The following is a 20334-nucleotide window of genomic DNA, read 5'->3' on the forward strand; positions in this document are numbered from 1 at the left end:
GACGCCGTGGCGCCATGATGCCGGGACGCCGTGACGCCGGCGCCGTGACGCGATGCACGCCGGAGGCGGAGCCTCAGGAATCTGAAAAGGCGGGTTCGGGCACCACCTGCTGGCGGCCAGTCACTGCAGGGGCCCTCTTGCTCCGGTGTGGTGCCCGTGCTGCCAGGTCCTCTTGCTCGCGGCATAGTGGCAGCACGCCCCCTGCTGGCCGCTGGGGGCACTGCAGGGCCCTCTTGCTCTCAGTGTGGTGGCAGCACGCCTTATGCTGGCAACCAGAGCACTGCAGGGTCCTTTTGCTCACGGTATGGTCCCTGTGTGCCCCCTGCTGGCAGCCAGGGATGCTTCACGGTCCTCTTGCTAACAGTGTAGTTAATAAAATTAACAGATTCTAATTTTATTTAAAATGGTCAAGGCCCAGAAAACAGAGAGGACTAATTTTAATTAATTTCATGGTATAATCTTGAAGTTTGATACAGTTCATATATTTCATCAAATGTAAAATTTCAATGTTTATAAAACATTATTGCCAGGCACGGTGGCTCATGCCTGTAATCCCAGCACTTTGGGAGGATGAGGCGGGTAGATGACGACGTCAGGAGTTCGAGACCAGCCTGACCATCATGATGAAACTCCATCTCTAGAAAAAATATAAAAATTATTTCAACTGAAATCGAGCCCACCATTCCATGCCTTGATCAGAACAGATGGAGATAAGAAGAACAAAGATGGGCAATAGACAAAACTCAGCTGATTTTTTTTGTATCAACAATAATGTGTAGGAATAATTGGAACTTAAAATATTAAAATACCATTTACAACAGCACTCCCAAAATTGAATCCATTAAGTATAAATCTCGCAAAACATATTAAAACTATTTAGAAAACCATGAATCATGGTTGAGATAAATAAAAATAAACATATATAAGGCTGGGAGTGATGGTTCACACCCGAAATCCCAGAACTTTGGGAGGCCAAGGTGGGCGGATCACTTGAGGTCGGGAATTTGAGACCAGCCTGACCAACATGGAGAAACCCAGTCTTTACTAAAAATAGAAATTACCCAAGTGTGATGGCACATACATGTAATCCCAGCTACTCGGGAGGCTGAGGCAGGAGAATCACTTGAACCCGGGAGGTGGAGGTTGCAGTGAGCCAAGATCGAGCCATTGCGATCCAGTCTAGGTAACAGGAGCTGAACTCCAGCTCAAAAAGATTTTTAAAAATATATATGTATATGTAAATGCAGAAATATTCCTTGTTTTAGAGAAATACACTCATTATTCTGAAGTTGACAATTATTTCAAACTTCATCTATAGATTCAGCCAAATCACAATCAAACTACTGCCTAAACGCAGAAAGGATGACATAAGGCTGAAAAAGAACAAAGTTTAAAATACTACACAACCAGATCTAAACAAGTAAAACCACAGCAATAAAGAAAATGTGATATTGATGAAGGAGTAGATACATAGATAAGTGGAACAGAATAGAGAACCCCATAATTCATTTGACCTCAAGTCAACTGATTTTTTTAAATGGGGCAAAGGGAGGCCAAGGTGGGTGGATCATCTGAGGTCAGGAGTTCGAGACCAACTTGGCAAAACCTCCTCTCTACTAAAAATACAAAAATTAGTGGGGCGTGGTGGCATGCACCTGTAATCCCAGCTACTCAGGAGGCTGAGGCAGGAGAATCACTTGAACCAGGGAGGCGAAGGTTGCAGTGAGCTGAGATCACACTACTGCACTCCAGCCTGGGCAACAGAGTGGGACTCTGTCTCAAAAAAAATTTTTTTATAATAAATAAATAAATAAAGTGAAACAAAATCAAACAACAACAACAAACCCCTTCCTTTCTCCACTACAACTCTCCACTATGGGGAGTCGCTAACCAAACTATTCAAACATCACAAAGAATCTCTCAATGCTTCTCAACAGAACCCCTGAGGGAATTCCAGATACTTCTATTTTTTATTAGTGATAAAGCTCTGTAACTTGCTATGTTAAACACCCATACCATCCACACCTGCTTTTCCTGGGGTGTTGGCCCAGCTCACAAGGGATGCCTAAGCCCAGGCTGCCTTCTGAAACTCAGGGAGCAGCCTGGCTTCCAAGAACACAACACGGGAGACCTGTCCATTTGAACACTGCACCTGGAAGAAACACAGTGTTGCAAATAGAGGCTCCCTCTGCCAGGCTCAAGCCTGCTCTCCCATCTGGGTACCTCCTGATCCTGTAAAGACCCTCCCACTCTGACTCAGGAGAGAATATTGCCCCACAGCACCCCCCACACACCCAGCCCTGGGTTGACTAACATCCAGCCATAAGTCATTCCTGCCCCTTGTTTATCTTTTCTCACTTTATTCACTCCAGTGGCACTAGCTGAACCCTCCTCATCACCATGAGCTGTGGATCCAGAAGTGGAAAGCAAAACACAGTGCTCAGAGAAGACCTCACCTGGCTAGGAGGCAGGGGCTGGCTCTGCTCAATGGCAAGCAAACAAACAAACAAACAAAAAAAACAGGGAATTCAGATGGAACTGAAAGATCCAGGGGGCTGGAAAAGATAATTCAAGGACAGGCTGTGTCTCGGGGGACACTCGGTGACCACACACACCCAATACTCCTGCCCACCAGGACAAGCTCTAAGGGACATTGGTTGAGTAGATCCACCCAGTCCTCTTTCTACCCATTAGGATTGGCGCTGTCTTGGGGGGCACTGAGTAACAAGACCCAACGAGTCATCTTCTCATCAGGAAAGGCTCTGTCCAGGGTGACACTGAGTGACAAGACCCACCCAGTTATCTTTCTACCCATCAGGAAAAGCTCTTTCTCAGGGAGACATTGGGTAAACAGACCCATCCAGTCCTCTTTCTGCCCATCAGGTGCCATTGTAAGTGCTTGGCAGTGATCATGACCAGACTCTCTTCCAACAGGATCCTGAAGCGAATAGAGTGTTAGGAGGCAAATGTGTTACACATGGAGCAGAGTCACTATGAGGGTCACAGAGGGCAGCTGTAGAGAGGGTCAGAACAGGCACATGGAGGAGGAGCTGGAAATTACAAAAGTGAACAAAGCGCCGTTTGCTAAGACGTTATCAGCCTGGGCTCTGACACAGACAAGAGGCCATTACGACCAAATCAGAGAGCAGGCATGAGAGCAGAGATGGACTAGTACATTTAGGACATGTTATTTTCCCCTCTGAGTCTATGACGCTAGAAAACAAGCATTAAAATGCCCTGATCTCAGACACAGGACAACAGGTCCAGAGGGTGAGGCTCATGCTGTTCTCCTTCCTGTCCACCAGAGAAACCACTTAACCCAATGTCCAGCTGCCTAGGGCATTCGTAGGTCAAAGAGACAGTACAAAAGTGTCCCCGAGTGGAGCAGGCAATGAGGAGAGCCCTGCTGAGTGGGCAAGATAAAAAAGGGGCCGTGGACCACTAAGCCTGTGAGGAAGGTGCACAGAGTGATTGGCAAAGGAATCCTGATGCTTAAGGCATGGCAGGGAAGCAGGCAGAGAGAGACCGCCCTGGTCCCAGCTCCCACGGGGCTGCCCACCCGCAACCCTAACCCAATCCATACACCAACCCGAACCAAGCCAGAATCCAAACATGAATCCTGACTTCTAACCCCTGAACCCTAACCCCAACATTAACCCTAACCCTATAATAGCTCTGCATGGTAACTTCTGACGTGGATTGAGTTTTATCTGTTTATGCACAGTTATGAGCATCATGGAAAGGAAGACTTTCCATGGCTCCCTGGCACTTGAGGAAGGGATGGAGCAGTTTCTGCACGTTGAACATACATTAGGCTGCTGCTAGGAATTCACAAACACCACAGCTTTTAATCCTCCTCCAAGCTATATGTATTGCCCCCTTTTTAAGTGAACCAGTGGTTTTTTTCCTCATTCAAGCTCACAGCTTAATGCTCTTCATTAAATCTCTTTTCATGCAACATTAAATTATATGGGAACCCAAGCTTTGGCCAAATAGCCTTGGCTTAAAAATCTTTCCCTTTACCTGCTATGTGACATTGAAATAATCAGGGAATAATACTGGACTTAAATCATTAACATGGAAAATGTCAATAATTATGCCATGTGAGCCAAAGAGGTATGCTAATGATAAACACTGTCTATAGAATCTCTGACTTAGAATATTAGGTCAGTAAAATGTAACTGGTGTAGTTTGTCACGAGTAATAATGTTACCTTAGGATAAAAACGTGGTTACAATATTCTTGAATTTTCCTGAAGTGTCACCTCTACCAATAATTCTTACTATCAATATTTCTCTAATTAAAGTAACTAAGTAAAATATATATAACATCATACACTAATACCTAGGCATAGTTTTTAATACATTTATTATTTTTACTGTAATCCTATGACATAAAAGAATACTGAAACTTAGAATGGTTAGTTTGTCTAAAATCAAACAGCCTTAAAGTGGTATGATAAAAATATGTCTAAGAAGCCAGGCTTAGTGGCTCAGGCCTGTAATCCCAACACTTTGGGAGGCTGAGGCAGGCAGATCTCCTGAGGTGGGGAGTTAGAGACCAGCCTGACCAACATGGAGAAACCTCCTCTCTACTAAAAATACAAAAAAATTAGCTGGGGTGACGGTACATGCCTGTAATCACAGATACTCAGGTGGCTGAGGCAGGAGAATCGCTTGAACCCATAAGGTGGAGGTTGCCGTGAGCTGAGACGGTACCGTTGCACTCCAGCCTGGGCAACAACACCAAAACTCTGTCTCAGAAAAAAGAAAAAGCCTGATAATTGTACATGCTACACTCTTATTTTATTTTACTCAATTTCCTATCACTACCATGAAATTTATTAAAGTCTCAAAAGCATTCTTCCAGACAATATCTACCTTTCTCCCTGTTACATGTAGAAGAAAAAGAAAAACATCAGTAATATAATAGTTACATATACATATAATTATATATATATGTCAATAATATATCCTCCCAGAGCAATATAATAATGATAAATTAATGATCATTTCCTCAAACATGGCAAGTTGAAAACCCTTTGTATTGTGCTGCATGTATTGTTTTGAGAGTCTCTCTCCTTCATAGGCCTCTGATGTCCTCCAAGGCAAGGCAAGAGAGACTCAAAGGAGGTTTTCGTCTGAAGTCTGTGGAAGGAAGAAAGGGAGGGAGCGAAGGCCACATACACATCGGAGATGGAGGACCCAGCAGCTGTGGATCAGTGAGCAGGCTGCAGGTTTCCATAGCCTCAAAGCTAGACCTCAGGGCTCTGGAGTTCTGGAAGACTAGCACTAAGGGGCGGAGGGAGGGAAAACATGTAGCAGGAAACTTAAGGGTGTGCTGCAGCCACAAGTAGGAACTAAGACTTTCTGTCACAAAATATATACATGGAACTGAGAAATTAAAAGGGGGTGAAGTTGGTCACCAAGAGTAGGATGGTGTGGGTGGCCCTCACCTTGGGGAAGGTCCTATGGGTGAGGCTAGGGTTGTGAACATGCTGGGCCCTCTGGTGGTGTCTGTGCAGGAGACATACCATGTAGACAGTGGCTGAGACCACGAGGACCATTAACATAGCTCCCAGAAAGGATAGTGGGGTCGCAGACATTCCAGACACAGAGACCTCACACTGACGCACTGATTTGGATGGGAGAGATGGTTGTTGATTTCCAGATTCGGGGTCAGGCAGAGGAGGCAGGAGGAGCCAACATTCTTGGTCATCTTGCCTCTGAGACCTACCCACACCCTACTTCTGGGGCTGACAGTGACTGCCTGAAGGCAGCTCAGCAAACAGGTAGTGCAGACTGAAAGATCATGGGATGCTATGTGGAAGTACTGAACGACTTGACACCCAAAATTTTCCCGGGCATCTGACAGTCCCAAATCTTCCAGCATCCCCTTGGAGAGAAGAACAAAGGAACTGGCCACAGCCAAGTTGGACAGAATGAAGTCGGTGGACTTCAGTCTGTGCTCAGTGAGAAGGAAGAAGCTGCGAATGCAAAGAAGGAAGGCATTTCCCAGGATGCCGTCTCCCAGCTGGAGCAGGAATACAACCTTCAGGGCCACATCACCACCGTCATCTGCACCATGAGGCATGTGGTCTAGGGACCCCGGTAGCCTCCCAGGAAATAATAAAAGTAATATGGCTACACTGTGTTACAGCTGCCCCAGTGAGCCCAGGAATTAAAGGGATCTTGGACTGCACCGTCTGCACTGACAAAGGAAGGAAGACCTGAGAAAATAATTGTGTAGCAGAGGAACCCACAAGTCCATCAGAACACTCAGTTAATATTTTTTGACTGGCACAGTGGTTAACACCTGTAATTCCAACAATTTGGGAGGCCAAGGTGGACAGATGGCTTCAGCACAGGAGTTCAAGACCAACCAGGACAACATGGTGAAAGCCCGTCTCTAAAAGAATTACAAAAATTAGCAGGGCATGGTGGTGCACACCTGTAGTCCCAGCTACTCAAAAGGCTGAGGCAGGAGGATTCCTTGAGCCCAGGAGGTGAAGGCTGCAGTGCACCCCAGCATGGATGACAGAGTGAGATCCTGCCTCAAAAAGAATAGTAAAATAGGCTGGAAGCAGTGGCTCAAGCCTGTAATCCCAGCACTTTGGGAGACCAAGGAGGGTAGAACACAAGGTCAGGAGTTCTAGACCAGCCTGGCCAACATAGTGAAACCCCATCTCTACTAAAAATACACACACACAAAAAGAAAAAAAATTAGCCAGGCATGGTGGCATAAGCCCATGATCCAGCTACTCGAGAAGCTAAAGCAGGAGAATTGCTTGAACCCAGGAGGCAGAGGTTGCTGTGAGCCAAGATCACACCACTGCACTCCAACCTGGGCAACAGAGCAAAACTCTGTCTCAAAAAAATAATAAATTTCAAAATATTTTGGCCAGACACAGTGGCTCATGCCTGTAATCTCACCACTCTGGGAGACCAAGTCAGGAGAATTGCTTGAGCCAGGGAGTTCAAGACTAGCCTAGGCAACACAGGGAGACCCCATCTCTACTTTTTAAAAAAATTTAATTTAGCCAGGTGTTGTGGCATGCACCGTGGTCCCAGCTTCTCCAGAGGCTACAGTGGGAGGATCTCTTGAGTCCAGAAGATCATGGCTGCAGTGAGCTGTGTTCATGCCACTCCACTCCAGTCTGGGAGACAGAGCAAGGTCCTGTCACACATACAAAAACATTTTCTTTAACCCTGGGCAGAGTCATGTGGACAGTATTTATTCAGCAAAGCTCAGGTTTCTTCTTTCTTTATCTTTATTGAACTCCTACTTAGTTCTCAACTCAGTGATTGGTGTTCAGATGTCACTCTGATTTCAGGAGAAACTCAAATTACAATTTACTTTAAATTCTTTGAATAAGAAATATGCAAACCTGGCTGGGTGTGGTGGCTCATGCCTATAATCCTAGCACTTTGGGAGGCCAAGGCAGGCAGATTACTTGAGGTCAGGAGTTCAAAACCAGCCTGGCCAACATGGTTAAACCCCATCTCTACTAAAAACACAAAACAACAACAACAACAACAACAACAAACTAGTTAGGCATGGTGGCAGGCACCTGTAACCCCAGCTACTGTGGGAGGCTGAGGCAGGAGAATTGCTCGAACCCAGAAGGTGGAGGTTGCAGTGACCTAAGATCTTGCCACTGCACTCCAGCCTGGGTGACAGAGTGAGATTCTGTCTCAAAAAAAAAAAAAAAATAAAATAAAGAAAGAAAAAAGAAAAGAAAAGTGCAAACTTCTGAGGAAGTAGATAACACCAAGGAATATGTCAAAGTTGTCCAGAGACCATAACCTTTGAATCTAGTTGGAGAGTAAAGAGGAGACTAGCAGGAGGAAAACAGGGACAAGCACTTTGACCAAAAGCACTACAGAGCAATGAATCAGGACACATGGAAGCGCTGCTCATTAGGAAAGAACACACGGCCATGTGTGGCTGAGGTGGGTTCTATTAGACAGAAGGTTTAATACTTGGGAGCCTGATCTGTAATATAAAGACAGCTGTAATAATAGAATTCCACACACCTTCTTTCTTAAAGTATTAAACTGGAAAATGCAAGGTTTTCTGGCACTTAAAACTTCAATTTTACGGTAGGTATTTTCATTAACATCGTAATCACTATTTGAGTGTTATAATACATTTTCCTTGCTTTGAATTAAGTAGAATAATGATGGAATCTGACAATAATTGTAGAGCCATATGGTTTCATATCCAAAATCGTAAGGTAGGTGAGCAGAGATAGCATTCCCCACTGTTTATAGACTTCAGGAGTAGATGGTAAAAACTTCGAGGGAAAAGGGAATTCCCTGGTGTTAGGGGATCATAGAGGAGGGACTATTTTCCATGGTGTTGGAAGACTTTACAGAACTACAGAACTTTATATCATCCTGCAGGTCAATGTGGGGTGACTTGAGTTTCTACCTACAAACTGTGAAGCTCAGGCCTTGGGCGCACCCTCAGGACAGGGCAAACAGCACCCCCACTGCTTGACAGCAGAGAGCGCAGAGGGCTCCTGTGGTGCCTAATGAAAGGGAAGTGCCAGGCTTTGCTCCCATTCCTATGTCCATGACCACCCGAGCACCTTTGTGCCCCAAGGGAGTCAGCAGGACCGTGATGAGACAGGAGCATGAGTGAGGAAGTTCCCCATAGACTCAGCTTTCTGAAAAATTATACCTTCAAGACATTCAACATACTCATAAAAGAGGCAGGTAAATACATGATTACATGAAAGAGCTGTAGAGGACCCAGACTGAAGATGCAGGAGACAGTCCAAGAGAGGGAGGAAAAAAATAATGAGTAACTCAGTATAGAAACATGTATATACATACACACACATAGTAGAGTTCAGAAGTCAGGCTAATTTTGCTTCCAGTTTCTTGGTTGCTAACTATTGAATACCTAAATAGAATGTTTATAGTCAACATTTTACCTACAACTTTAGTTGTAGGTAAACTTTAGTGCAAACTGCAATTCTCATCTTTATGTGAGAGGCAGAGGAGTAGAGCAGGAAAGTTGAGTAATTAACACAAAGTCACGATGTCCGTAATGTTATTGCTGGTGTTGAACTTGTATCGGTCTGTTTGTCTGCCTCTAGTTTCTTTTCTTACTCTTTGTGGCCTAATTAGGCAGAAAGTTAGGAACTTGTCACTTTTCTTACACCAGAAAGACACAATTCAAACCATACACACACCCCAACACAAGTACTCAGTCATTTACTACAATCCAACCCAAACCCAGAAGAGAACATTTGTGTAGAGATCATCTCAGGTCCATGATACTGTATGTATCTGCACGCACTATGTCATGATTTAAGAGCTGTATTATCTATTTCAAATTATTTTTTGAAGAAATGGATTCTCTCTGTGTCACCCTGGTTGGAGTGTTGTGGTGCAGTCACAGCTCACTGCAGCTTCAAACCCCTAGCCTCAAGCAATCCTCCGGCCTCAGCCTCCCTGGTAACTGGGATTACAGGTACAAGCTACTGTGCCCAGCTTATTCTGAATTCTAAAGAGCAAAAGCATCCTTGCTGCTGAGACCAAGTTGGGGCAACGGGCAATGAGATAAAGAACCACTTTTCCATTCCAAAAAGATGTAAATGCAAAGAGACTCAGAGATGGTCTTGAATTCTGCATGACAGCCTTTCCCATGGAGCCTTTAGGGCCAGCCAGAGACACATAGACTGCCCTAGTAGCAACCCATTCTCACAGCTGCTAGGATGTCAGAGCCCCTGCCATCCCCTCCCACCCGCACATTGTCCCCATCACAGGCTCCCTCAGCCCACGTCATCCACAACAGGCCACTGAAATCTGCCTCAGGCAGAGCTGGGTACAGTCTGAGGCTGCAGGGACAAAGCCCTGGTTCACTCAACTCTGAGCATTGACCAGCTCTGCTGCAGGACACAAGTCTCTATGCACCATCCCGGCCCCTGAATCTGAGCCCAGGGGATGCTACCAGGCTCTCCTCAGCTGCTGTGGCCATGGGCAAAAGCATCAGCATCAGAAAGTACAGGAGGCACATGCGGCCAATGATAGGAATGGAATTCCCAAGCTCATCCCCCATTGTAGCCATCACTATGTTACCTGCAGACACAGTGATGCTGTCTGCAAAAGGAGTCTGGGGTATTTCCAGGAAGGAGCAAACACAGGTGCCAGGTGCCGATTTTCAGCAGCACTAGCCAGTGATTAACTAGAAGGCTTAATGAGCAGCGTGCACAGCTGGAAGGAACCATCTCTGGGCTCCCTGGAGCTGCAGGACAAAATCTAAGCCAAAGTGAGGAGAGGTAAAATGTACTGAGCAGGGGGCATGGCCTCTCCTGATAGTGTCCCCCATGTGGGCTCATTGTCCTCTCTACTGGGGAACTCAATACATTCATGGTCACCTGTGCATTGTCCTCAGAGGCAAAACACCACCCACTCCCAGCCAGGAGTATGCTCCGTGTCTCCAATACGCAGCTTTCTTGCCTTCCCTCTGACCCTGCCCATCCATCCACACACCCTCATGCAGGGGTTCTAGCCCCCTCAAAACATTTAGGGGCTTTCAAACATCTCCCTGCATGAGCCTGACAGTCCTGTACACCACCTCTACTCCCTGCCCTCACCCCTAGCAAAGGTTTCTTCTCTTGGTGGAATTCTCTGAACTGCACATTTGCACTTCACATTTGTACATCTTCTCCAATTTTTCCCACTACTCTGAGGCCTCTGACCTTGATGTGTTCATCTATCCAGAGAGGACTGGAGACATTGCAAAGTAGTCCTCCACACCTGTTCTCCATGCCCAACTTCTAAGGCCTTGTCCCTGGTACTGGCCTCATGTCAGATGACTTTTCCTTATTCAGACATGACCACTCTGTGGATTATTTACCCTTCCAAAAGTAGTTGGCCAACTCAGGAGATTAAGACTTTTTAGTTGGCCAGGTACAGTGGCTCATGCCTATAATCCCAACACTTGAGAGGTCAAGGCAGGAGGATCACTTGAGCCCAGGAGTAGTGACACCTCATCTCTACTAAAAATTAAAAAAAATAGCCTGGTGTGGTGCCACACCCCAGTAGTCCCAGCTACTTGGGAGGCTGAGGTGGAAGGGTTGCTCAAACCCAGGAAGTCCAGGCTGCAGTGAGGGGCAATCATGCCACTGCACTCCAGCCCAGCTGATGCAGAGAGACCCTGTCTCAAAAGCAAAAGACATACAGCTAGTGCTCGACTTACGACCACGATTGGGTCTGGCAGACCGGTCGTAACATGAATTGGTCGTAAGTTGAGTAGGCTATATGTACAGTTGAAATGGTGCATGCGGAGATGGTAGTGCTGCCAGAAGCTGGTCCGCACTGTTGTACGCCCAGCTGGGCAATATTTGCGCTGCCAGACACGGAGCAGTCGTGGCTAGGGATCGTGGTCATAAAGTCGAATGGTCGTAAGTTGCATAGGTTGTAAGTCGATCAATACCTGTAAACAATTTTTTAGTTATACGTTTCATGTTTCAGTATCGTAGACTTCCTCAGGTCAAATCAATAGTAAGAATGGCGGTCAGTCTATCTCATATATGTTAAGGTATCATCCAATTCCAACCATACAGAAACTGGTGCCGAGTATAGCTTCCAAGCTCCAGTTTATCCACCTAACTGTGAACATACCAGCTCCTCGAAATCATGCATTGTGTTTATACCACCATTGGCTGCTATAACAAAAATCCCATAGACTGGGTGACCTAAAAAGGGTGACCTAAAAAACAAACTTATTTCTCACAGTTGTGAAGACTGAGAAGGCCAAGATCAAGGTGCTGGCCGATTCAGTTCCTGGTGTGGGCTTGCTTACTGGTTTACAGTGCTGTATTCTCACTTGGTACAGAGAGAGAGAGATCGTCTCTCTTGTGCCTCCTCTTATAAGATGTCACTGATCCCATTTATGAGGGTTCCAGCCTCATGACCCAAATACCATCACTTTGGGGATTAGGCTGCAACATTAACTTGGGGGAAAACACAAACATTTATTCCATAGCATTCCACCTTTGCCCCCCAAAAATTCATGTCCTTTTCACATGCAAAATACATTTATTCCGTCCCAACAGCCCCCAAAATCTAACCTCATTCCATCACCAATTCTAAAGTCCAAAGTCCCATCTAAATGCTATCTAAATCAGATATGGGTGAGACTCCAGGTATGATTCATTCTGAGGCAAAATTCCTCTCCAAGTGTGAACCTGCAAAACCAAACAAACTATGTGTTGCCAAAAAACAACAGTAGGACAGGCATAGGATAGACATTCCCATCCCAAAAAGGAGAAATGGGGAAGAAGAAAGGGGTGACAGTTCCCAAGCAAGTTCAAAACCTAGCAAGGCAAGTTCCATGAGGTCTTAAGGTTCAATAATAATCCACTTTGGCTTGATGCTCTGCCTTCAGATCCACTGGGGTCGATGCAGATATGTGAAAGGGGAAAAAATGGCCCACTGAAGACTTCAGTCATGGTACCTAGGAGATGGCTCTGAGCACGGTTGGAAATGGAAGATGACAGCACAGTTAGAAGCATAAGCATTATGCCAGCAATGAGCATATGATGCCAGTCCCTAATAACTAGAACACACCGTCCAGGAAACAGGAGTGATCCATCTTGCTATCACACCTTATATCACACCTTAATGAAATCTTTGCATCTTACACCAAGAAGTTTGGGCTCAGTGAGTCTGGAGACTCTGATAAGTTGCACAAAGGCAAAAAATATTTATAGTCCATGATTTATTAGAGTCTTCATAAATTTGGGGAAAAAATACTAAAGATAACAGCAAACAAGAGAAGATAGTTGCCTTCATCAGTTTGGGCTGCTATAACAGAATACAATAGACTGGTGGATTGAACAACAAGCATTTATTTCTCACAATTCCAGAGACAGACAAGTCCAAGATCAAGACACTGGCTGATTCAGTGTCTGGTATGGGTCCTCTTCTAGGTTTGTAAGGGATGCTTTCTTACTGTATCCTCATATGGCAGAAGACTTTCATCTTAGAGAACACACAAATAATCATGAATAGAATGTTGAAAGAAATATGAACTGCAAAGGCCATTCTGATCAGGTCTCAGATAGAAATAAAGAGTATATTATTGGACAATGAAGAAACAGCAATCCTTATTATAAAATGGCAAAGAATTTGGCAAAATTGTGTTTATGCTGTAGTGTTTTGTGAAAGGTAGAATTTGCAAGTAATGAAATTAAATATTTAGCTAAAGAAATTTATTTTGTTTTATTTTATTTTATTTTATTTTTGAGATGGAGTTTCGCTCATGTTACCCAGGCTGGAGTGCAATGGCGCAATCCCGGCTCACCGCAACCTCCGCCTCCTGGGTTCAGGCAATTCTCCTGCCTCAGCCTCCTGAGTACCTGGGATTACAGGCACGTTCCACCATGCCCAGCTAATTTTTTTAGCTTTAGTAGAGACGGGGTTTCACCATGTTGACCAGGATGGTCTTGATCTGTTGACCTCGTGATCCACCCGCCTCGGCCTCCCAAAGTGCTGGGATTACAGGCGTGAGCCACCGCGCCCGGCTAAGAAATTTATTTTTATATTATCTTTAAATTGACAGATAAAATTGCATATATGTATCATGTACATTGCTGAAGAGACTTCTAAGCAAAGGGTTGAAGGAGTGGCTTTATTCCTCCTGGCTGCTTATAGTAACATGTAAGAAAAAAGAAATGAAGATGAAATTTTTATGCAAAAAAGACTAGAAATTACAGATGGGAAACATCCTTGGCCTATTCATATTACACACAAAAACACTTAGATAGCATGTTTTCCAGTGTGATGGCTCTGGTGCTAAACATAAAATCACATAAAAAAGACAAAAAACAATAGCATGTTTGGAAGAGGAAACTGTGGTGTGACAGGCTGACTATCTGATAAGATTAGCGTGGGTGTGAATCATGGACCTAATCAGCCATCGCACCAGAAGCTGAGAATAGAACTTACGCACCGGAAATACTGCCAGCTAGAACTAAAGTAAACAGAGAAAATGGGATAAAATGAAGGAAGGCTGTCGGACTTCTTAGGTTTTACAGGACAGAACCATAGAGATACTCAGCTACAAACATGCTATTCAAGACAGAGGAAGAATGACCCTGTAGGTGATTAGTACATCAGGGCTGTCCCCTTGGTTTCAAGAAAGCCTCTGCCCAGAACCTCAGAGGAGGGGATGCCTGGTGCCGTGGTAGCACAACAGTTTCCCTTTGCAGGACCCTGGGGCACACCCCTTGCCTAGGAGAGCTTTGGGGACAGGACAGCCCCCAGTGGGCCTAGAACAGCCACCCAGGGGCACTAGAATATATTCTTTTGTTAATGTTTCTCACGCACTTAGAATGAATGTCTACTCTGAAAATTTTTCTGCAATATTTTATGGAGATAAAATATATAGTTGCTTAATAGGGGAATTCAGTTCTTCTATATATGACTAAAATATGTATATTCTTGTTCTCTCATTTACTGAGAGAGGTGCATTATATTTTCCAGCTATGTTTGTAGATAATTTCTTCTTTTATTTCTTTCAACTTCTGCTTTACATATTTTGAAGCTATAGATGTCTATTTATTTAGGATTGTTATATTTTGTCATTGAATTTATCCCTTCTTCTTCTTTTTTTTTTTTTTTTTTTTTTTTAGATGGGGTCTTGCTCTGTAACCCAAGCCGGAGTGCAGTGTCACAATCACACCTCACTGCAGCCTTGACATCCTAGGCTCAAGCACATGCCACCATGCCTGGCTAATTTTTGTTTTTTAGTCGAGATGGGGTTCCACCATATTGGTCATGCAGGTCTTGAACTACTGACAGGTGATCCACCTGTATCAGCCTCCCAAAGTGCTGAGATTACAGGCGTGAGCCACCGTTCTAGGCCAGCACTTCATTATTATGTGTCCTTTATTGTCAGTATACTTCTGTGAAAAGAAAATAAGTCTTCGGGCCCCCAAATCACTAAGCTAAAGGGAAAAAACTGGAAACTGCTCAGCGCCAATCCATTCTATTCAAAGTTACCTCTCTGCTCACTGAGATAAATGCATACCTGATTGCCTCCTTTGGAGAGGCTAATCAGAAACTCAAAAGAATGCAACCATTTGTCTCTCACCTACCTATGACCTGGAACCCTCCTCCCCTCTTTGAGTCTTCCTGCCTTTGCTTACAGTTGTCCCACCTTTCCAGACCAAACCAATGTTCATCTTACATATATTGATTGATGTCTCATGTCTCCCTAGAATGTATAAAACCAAACTGTGCTCTGGCCACCTTAGACACATGTCATCAGGACCTCCTGAAGTGGTGTCATGGGTGATGCCCTTAACCTTGGCAAAATAAACTTCCTAAATTAACTGAGACCTGTCTCTGTTTTTGGGGCTCACACTTGCTTTCCTAAAGTCTTTTTTTTTTTTTTTGAGACAGGGACTTACTTTGTCACCCAGGCTGAAGTCCAGTGGCATGATCACAGCTCACTGCAGCCTCAAATTCCCAGGCTCTGGTGATCCTCCCACTTCAGCCTCCAAAGTTGCTGAGACTACAGGTGCACACCACCGTGCACAGCTAATTTTTTTTTTTTGGTACATACAGTGTTTCCCTTGTTCTACAGGCTGGTCTTGAACTCCTGGGCTCAAGCAATCCACCTGCCTCAGCCTGCAAAGTGTTAAGACTAAAAGTGTGAGCCACAGTGACTGGTCACTAAATCTTAACACTCTAAAATAATCTCCTTTGACTTCACGTCCTGCATCCACAGTATATTGGTGCAAGCGGTAGGCTCTCAAGGCCTTGAGCAGCTCTGCCTCTGTGGCTTTGCAGGGTTCAGCTCCCACAGCCATTCTCACAGACCAGCTGTTGAGTGCTTGTGGCTTTTGAGGTTTTTAAGAACAGCTACATTAGTGAGGGAATCCCTGCCAAAAATTGAGTCCTTGGCCAGGCACAGTGACTCACACCTGTAATCCCAGAACTTTGGGAGGCTAGGGCAAATGGATCACTTGAGATGAGGAGTTTGAGACCAGCCTGGTGGACACGGTGAATCCCTATCTCTACTAAAAATAAAAAAATTAGCCTGGTGTGGTAGCAGGCACCTGTAATCCCAGCTACTTGGGAAGCTGAGGCAACAGAATCATTTGAACCTGGGAGGCAGAGGTTGCCATGAGCCAAGATCACACTACTGCACTACAGCCTAGGCAACAGAGCAAGACTCCATCTCAAAACAAAATTGAATGGAATTCTCTTATTCTTATTCACACCATCTGAATAATATGAGCTGAGCCATGAATCTTAGGTAACCCACAGCATAGAATGTGACAAAAGAAATGTCACATAAGGCAAAGGAAATGAAGAGAATTCAGATGGGAATGGCTGGAGCAAGCAGTTTCAGGGCAATAGTGGCAGCATGGATTGGACGAGCAAAGCCAGTGTGCCTGAATCCAAGAAAAGAAAGAAGTGTTTTTAGTGTGCAAATGAAACAGAAGCACAAGGAGAAAAGCCCACTGATTTCTATCCCAGCGCTTGTTTGTTGATCACGCCTGATGGGCACAGCAGTAACAAAACATAACTATTTCTATCTAATCCTATTGCTCATAGCTTTTAAATACCAAATGGTAATTAGCAATTTTAAATGTGAAGTCTTTAATGCTTTTTTGTTCCAAGACCAGTTAAATAAAGTTTCCTGGAAATGACAGTGAAACACAGACAGCAACCAAGAAATTGATTTTTCAGGGTGAGTCTACAGTGCAAAGTGAAAGAAAGTTTATTAAGAAAGTAAAATGGTGAAAAAACAGCTACTCCATAGACAGAATAGGACATTCTCAAAAGTAAGAGGAGGAATGTGTTCACTCTCGGTACAATATTTGTTTATATATAGAATAAAAAAAGATTATGAGGTTTGTGATAGAGGATTCATTTTCTAAATTACTACATTTTGCAAGAATAGATATTATCTTTAAAGCAAAATTAGGAGTGCTTCTGTTATCAAGATATGGGGATATCAGCACACTACTAAGTCTTAACTGTTTAGTAAATGTTATTAATCTATTCCCTTAACAATAAACGTCTAGAGATTAGAAATACCTAACTTTCTGGGAATGCAGTCAAACGAGTCCCAGCTTCATCTCCCCAGCCCTCACTCAAGATGAAGTTATTCTGGTTCAAATGCTTCTGATAATGAGACATCAACCAATATGTGTAAGATGTACATTGGTTCAATCCAGAAAGGTAGGACAACTGGAGGTGAAAGCAGGAGAAGTCAAAGTGGAGAGGGGGTTTCCAGGCCATACATAGATAAGAGACAAATGGTTACATGATTTTGAGTTTATGATTAATCTCTCCAAATGAGGCAATCAGATATGCATTTATCTCAGTGAGCAGAGGGGTGACCTTGAATAGAATGAGAGGCAGTTTTGCCCTAAGCAGTTCCCAGCTTGACTTTTCCCTTTAGCTTAGTGATTTGGGAACACCAAGATTTATTTTCCTTTCATATTTTCCACATTTTCTTTTTTAAAATCTTTTGGAGAAAGCATTTTAGGAAAAAATGAGTCTCTGGTCTCAGGTCTCTGATCTCTCATGGCTAGGATGGTTTATTCTAGACAGGTAGTTGCAAAGTTATTAGAAAAGTTCATTTTTGGCAGATTGCAGTCTCATGTTCTATAAAGAGAAAATAGGGAGAGTAAGGTAGAACAATAACAAACAAAAGAACCTTCCTGGAAAATCAATACAGGCCACATTACTCTGAAGTTCACATATCAGTAAGCAGGTATGAAAGTGGCTTATGTATGAAAACAGGTTGCTGTTATTTTCTTCTGACATTTCAGTTGCCTAGCTGCAGTTTGCAGGGCTTTGCCAAAGCCCAGTTTAGTTTTTGTGACTCCAAATTAGGAAAAATGTGGGAAAAGGAGGGGAAAAAATTGAACACATTATTTTGCAGGCTTGTAGCCAAGAAAAATTAGAATGCAGCTCAAATTGTAGAAAATAATAAAAACTGAAAAACATTAGGCAAGAGTAGAATCCAACAACAGGTGTACTGTAGTTTTTAAAACATAATTTTTCTCTCTCCAGTTTCCCATTTTTACTAAAGACAAATCATGGTAGGATTGATTTGCTTTATTATACTTGGCCTGATTATTTGTATACAACACAATAAGGATAATTATTCTTCTACATAGGCTTTCAAGATAGTTTTGATGGAACTTTGTTCCATAGAAGGAATCTCAGATAAGACTTTTTTAAAGCCAAGCCCAGCCATGGATTTGTACCATCAAATACCTATGAGCTGGGGAAATTCCTCACCTCTTCAGGTTCCAAGATAAACTTGGGGCTCCTAGGCTGTCAGAAAGTGACATTCTTTACTTACCACATGTTAGGAGCCCTGTACAGGGACTGTTTAGAAAAGGTATAATGCCAGTTTTGCCAAGGGGCTTTCATTGGCTCTATAGATCAAATTTGATTCCTTAAAGGAAAGGACATCATTCCAGTCAAAGCCTTGGTAAACTAACAAGTTTCTCCAATTGAGTCCTGTTATAAATGAAAACAGATGCTTATTACACTTATGCAAATAACTGTATTGTCGTTAGTTAATAATACCCACAAATAGTTTCCAAATTCTGTATAAATCAGATAGAGAGAAACAAATAGCTCTAAAGTTTGTACATAGCAACATATTAATTTTTTTATTTTGAGACAGAGTTTCACTCTTGTCATCCAGCAGACTGGAGTGCAGTGGCGTGATCTCGGCTCACTGCAAATTCCACCTCCCAGGTTCAAGTGATTCTCCTGCCTTAGCCTCCCAAGTAGCTAGGATTACAGGCATCTGTCACCACATCCAGCTAATTTTTATATTTTTTCATAGAGACAGGGTTTCATCATGTTGGCCAGTCTTGTCTTGAACTACTGACCTCAGATGATCCACCCACCTTGGCCTCCCAAAATGCTGAGATTATAGGCATGAGCCACTGTGCATGGCCAAGCATTAGACCCAATTGTTAAAAGTTACCTGTAGCTCAAAAGAAAAGTTTCCTTGACTCTGAACAAACAAAACAGACTGGGTACGGTGTCTCATGCCTGTAATCCCAGCACTTTTGGGAGGCCTGATAAACATGGCAAAACTCCATCACTACTAAAAAATAAAAAAAAAATTGCTGGGTGTGGTGATGCATGCCTGTAATCCCAGCTACTTGGGAGGCTGAGGCACAAGAATCACTTGAACCTGGGAGACAGAAGTCGCAGTGAGCCGAGATCATGCCACCACTGCAGCCTGGGCAACAGAGCAACACTGTCTCAAAAAAAGACAAAGGAATCAGCAATGTTTTGAGCAAAAAGTCAAAAATATTACTTCAGTCTTCTATTAGCTCAGTCCATGTAGTTAACTCCTGTTCTTCTGGCTATTCAGGAACACTTCAGTTCTCCATGAGTACTAAAAGTTTTTCTCTTATTCTGATATTACAACCTCCAAAGTTATCAAAGACTTGTATTCAAGAGTACCTGTCAGAGTTTAACAGCTGATCAAAAAACCACCTTCTGAAGAGGGCCAAAACAAGATAACAATTGTCTGTGGATGACAAAAGTGTTATAGATACAATTGACAAGGAAATGTGTTACCTCTGTGGCACACAATAATTTAACAGAATTATAATTATTACTGATAATGTACACCAAGTCATATCAGAATTATAGGAGTTTCCCCTAATTTTGGAACACATCCAAATAACATATTTATACAAATATAGCCCAAAGAAAACCAAACATTATTTTATATTTGACAATGTTTCCTGTATGATTTTTATACCAAATAAGCCAAATTATGTCATTTTTGGACTTTAGGGAAACTCATGTCTTAAATAATTAATTAGGTCTGAAAAAGACAAAATTTATAATTTGCTTTTGGAAAGTCTGCCAAATATAAAATATTTTAAATATGTGATCCACAGGTCATTGTAAAATAAGTCATTTACTTGACCAAGGTGATAACTCAAGAATTTAAAAAAAAAAAAAAAAAGGGGGGGGGGCAAAAACCTTCATTTTTTGAAAAGAGGAGACTTAACCTTCCAAACAATAGGTCCTAATAAAAACAGCGGTCAGCTGCAGCGGCTCACACCTCTACTCCTAGCACTTTGGGAGACCAAGACAGGCAGATCATGAGGTCAGCAGCTCCAGACCAGCCTAGCCAGCATGGTGAAACCATGTCTCTGCTAAAAATACAAAAATTACCCAGGTATGCTGGTGGGCGCCTGTAATCCCAGCCACTCAGGAGGCTGAGGCAGGAGAATCGCTTGAATCTGGGAGGCAGAGGTTGCAGTGAGCCGAGACCGCACCATTGCACTCCAGCCTAGGTGACAGA

General features: G+C 43.4%; 1 long non-coding RNA gene across 2 annotated transcripts; it reads right to left on the reverse strand.

Moving 5' to 3' along the window:
- Positions 1-605: 605 nt before the first annotated feature.
- On the reverse strand, positions 606-19579 carry LOC116540926. 2 transcript variants are annotated; one of them, XR_004264642.1, is made up of 3 exons: positions 19330-19579; positions 18352-18512; positions 606-635 (listed from the first exon to the last, which is right to left on the reverse strand). It is a non-coding gene; the product is annotated as an uncharacterized LOC116540926 (long non-coding RNA). The 2 variants fall into 2 exon arrangements; XR_004264641.1 differs by lacking the exon at positions 606-635 and having other exon boundaries at positions 17863-18512.
- Positions 19580-20334: the final 755 nt, after the last annotated feature.

The sequence above is a fragment of the Sapajus apella genome, unplaced genomic scaffold (genome assembly GCF_009761245.1).
Source record: "Sapajus apella isolate SASKATOON/1434 unplaced genomic scaffold, GSC_monkey_1.0 scaffold146, whole genome shotgun sequence".
Taxonomy (NCBI): Eukaryota; Metazoa; Chordata; class Mammalia; order Primates; family Cebidae; genus Sapajus; species Sapajus apella.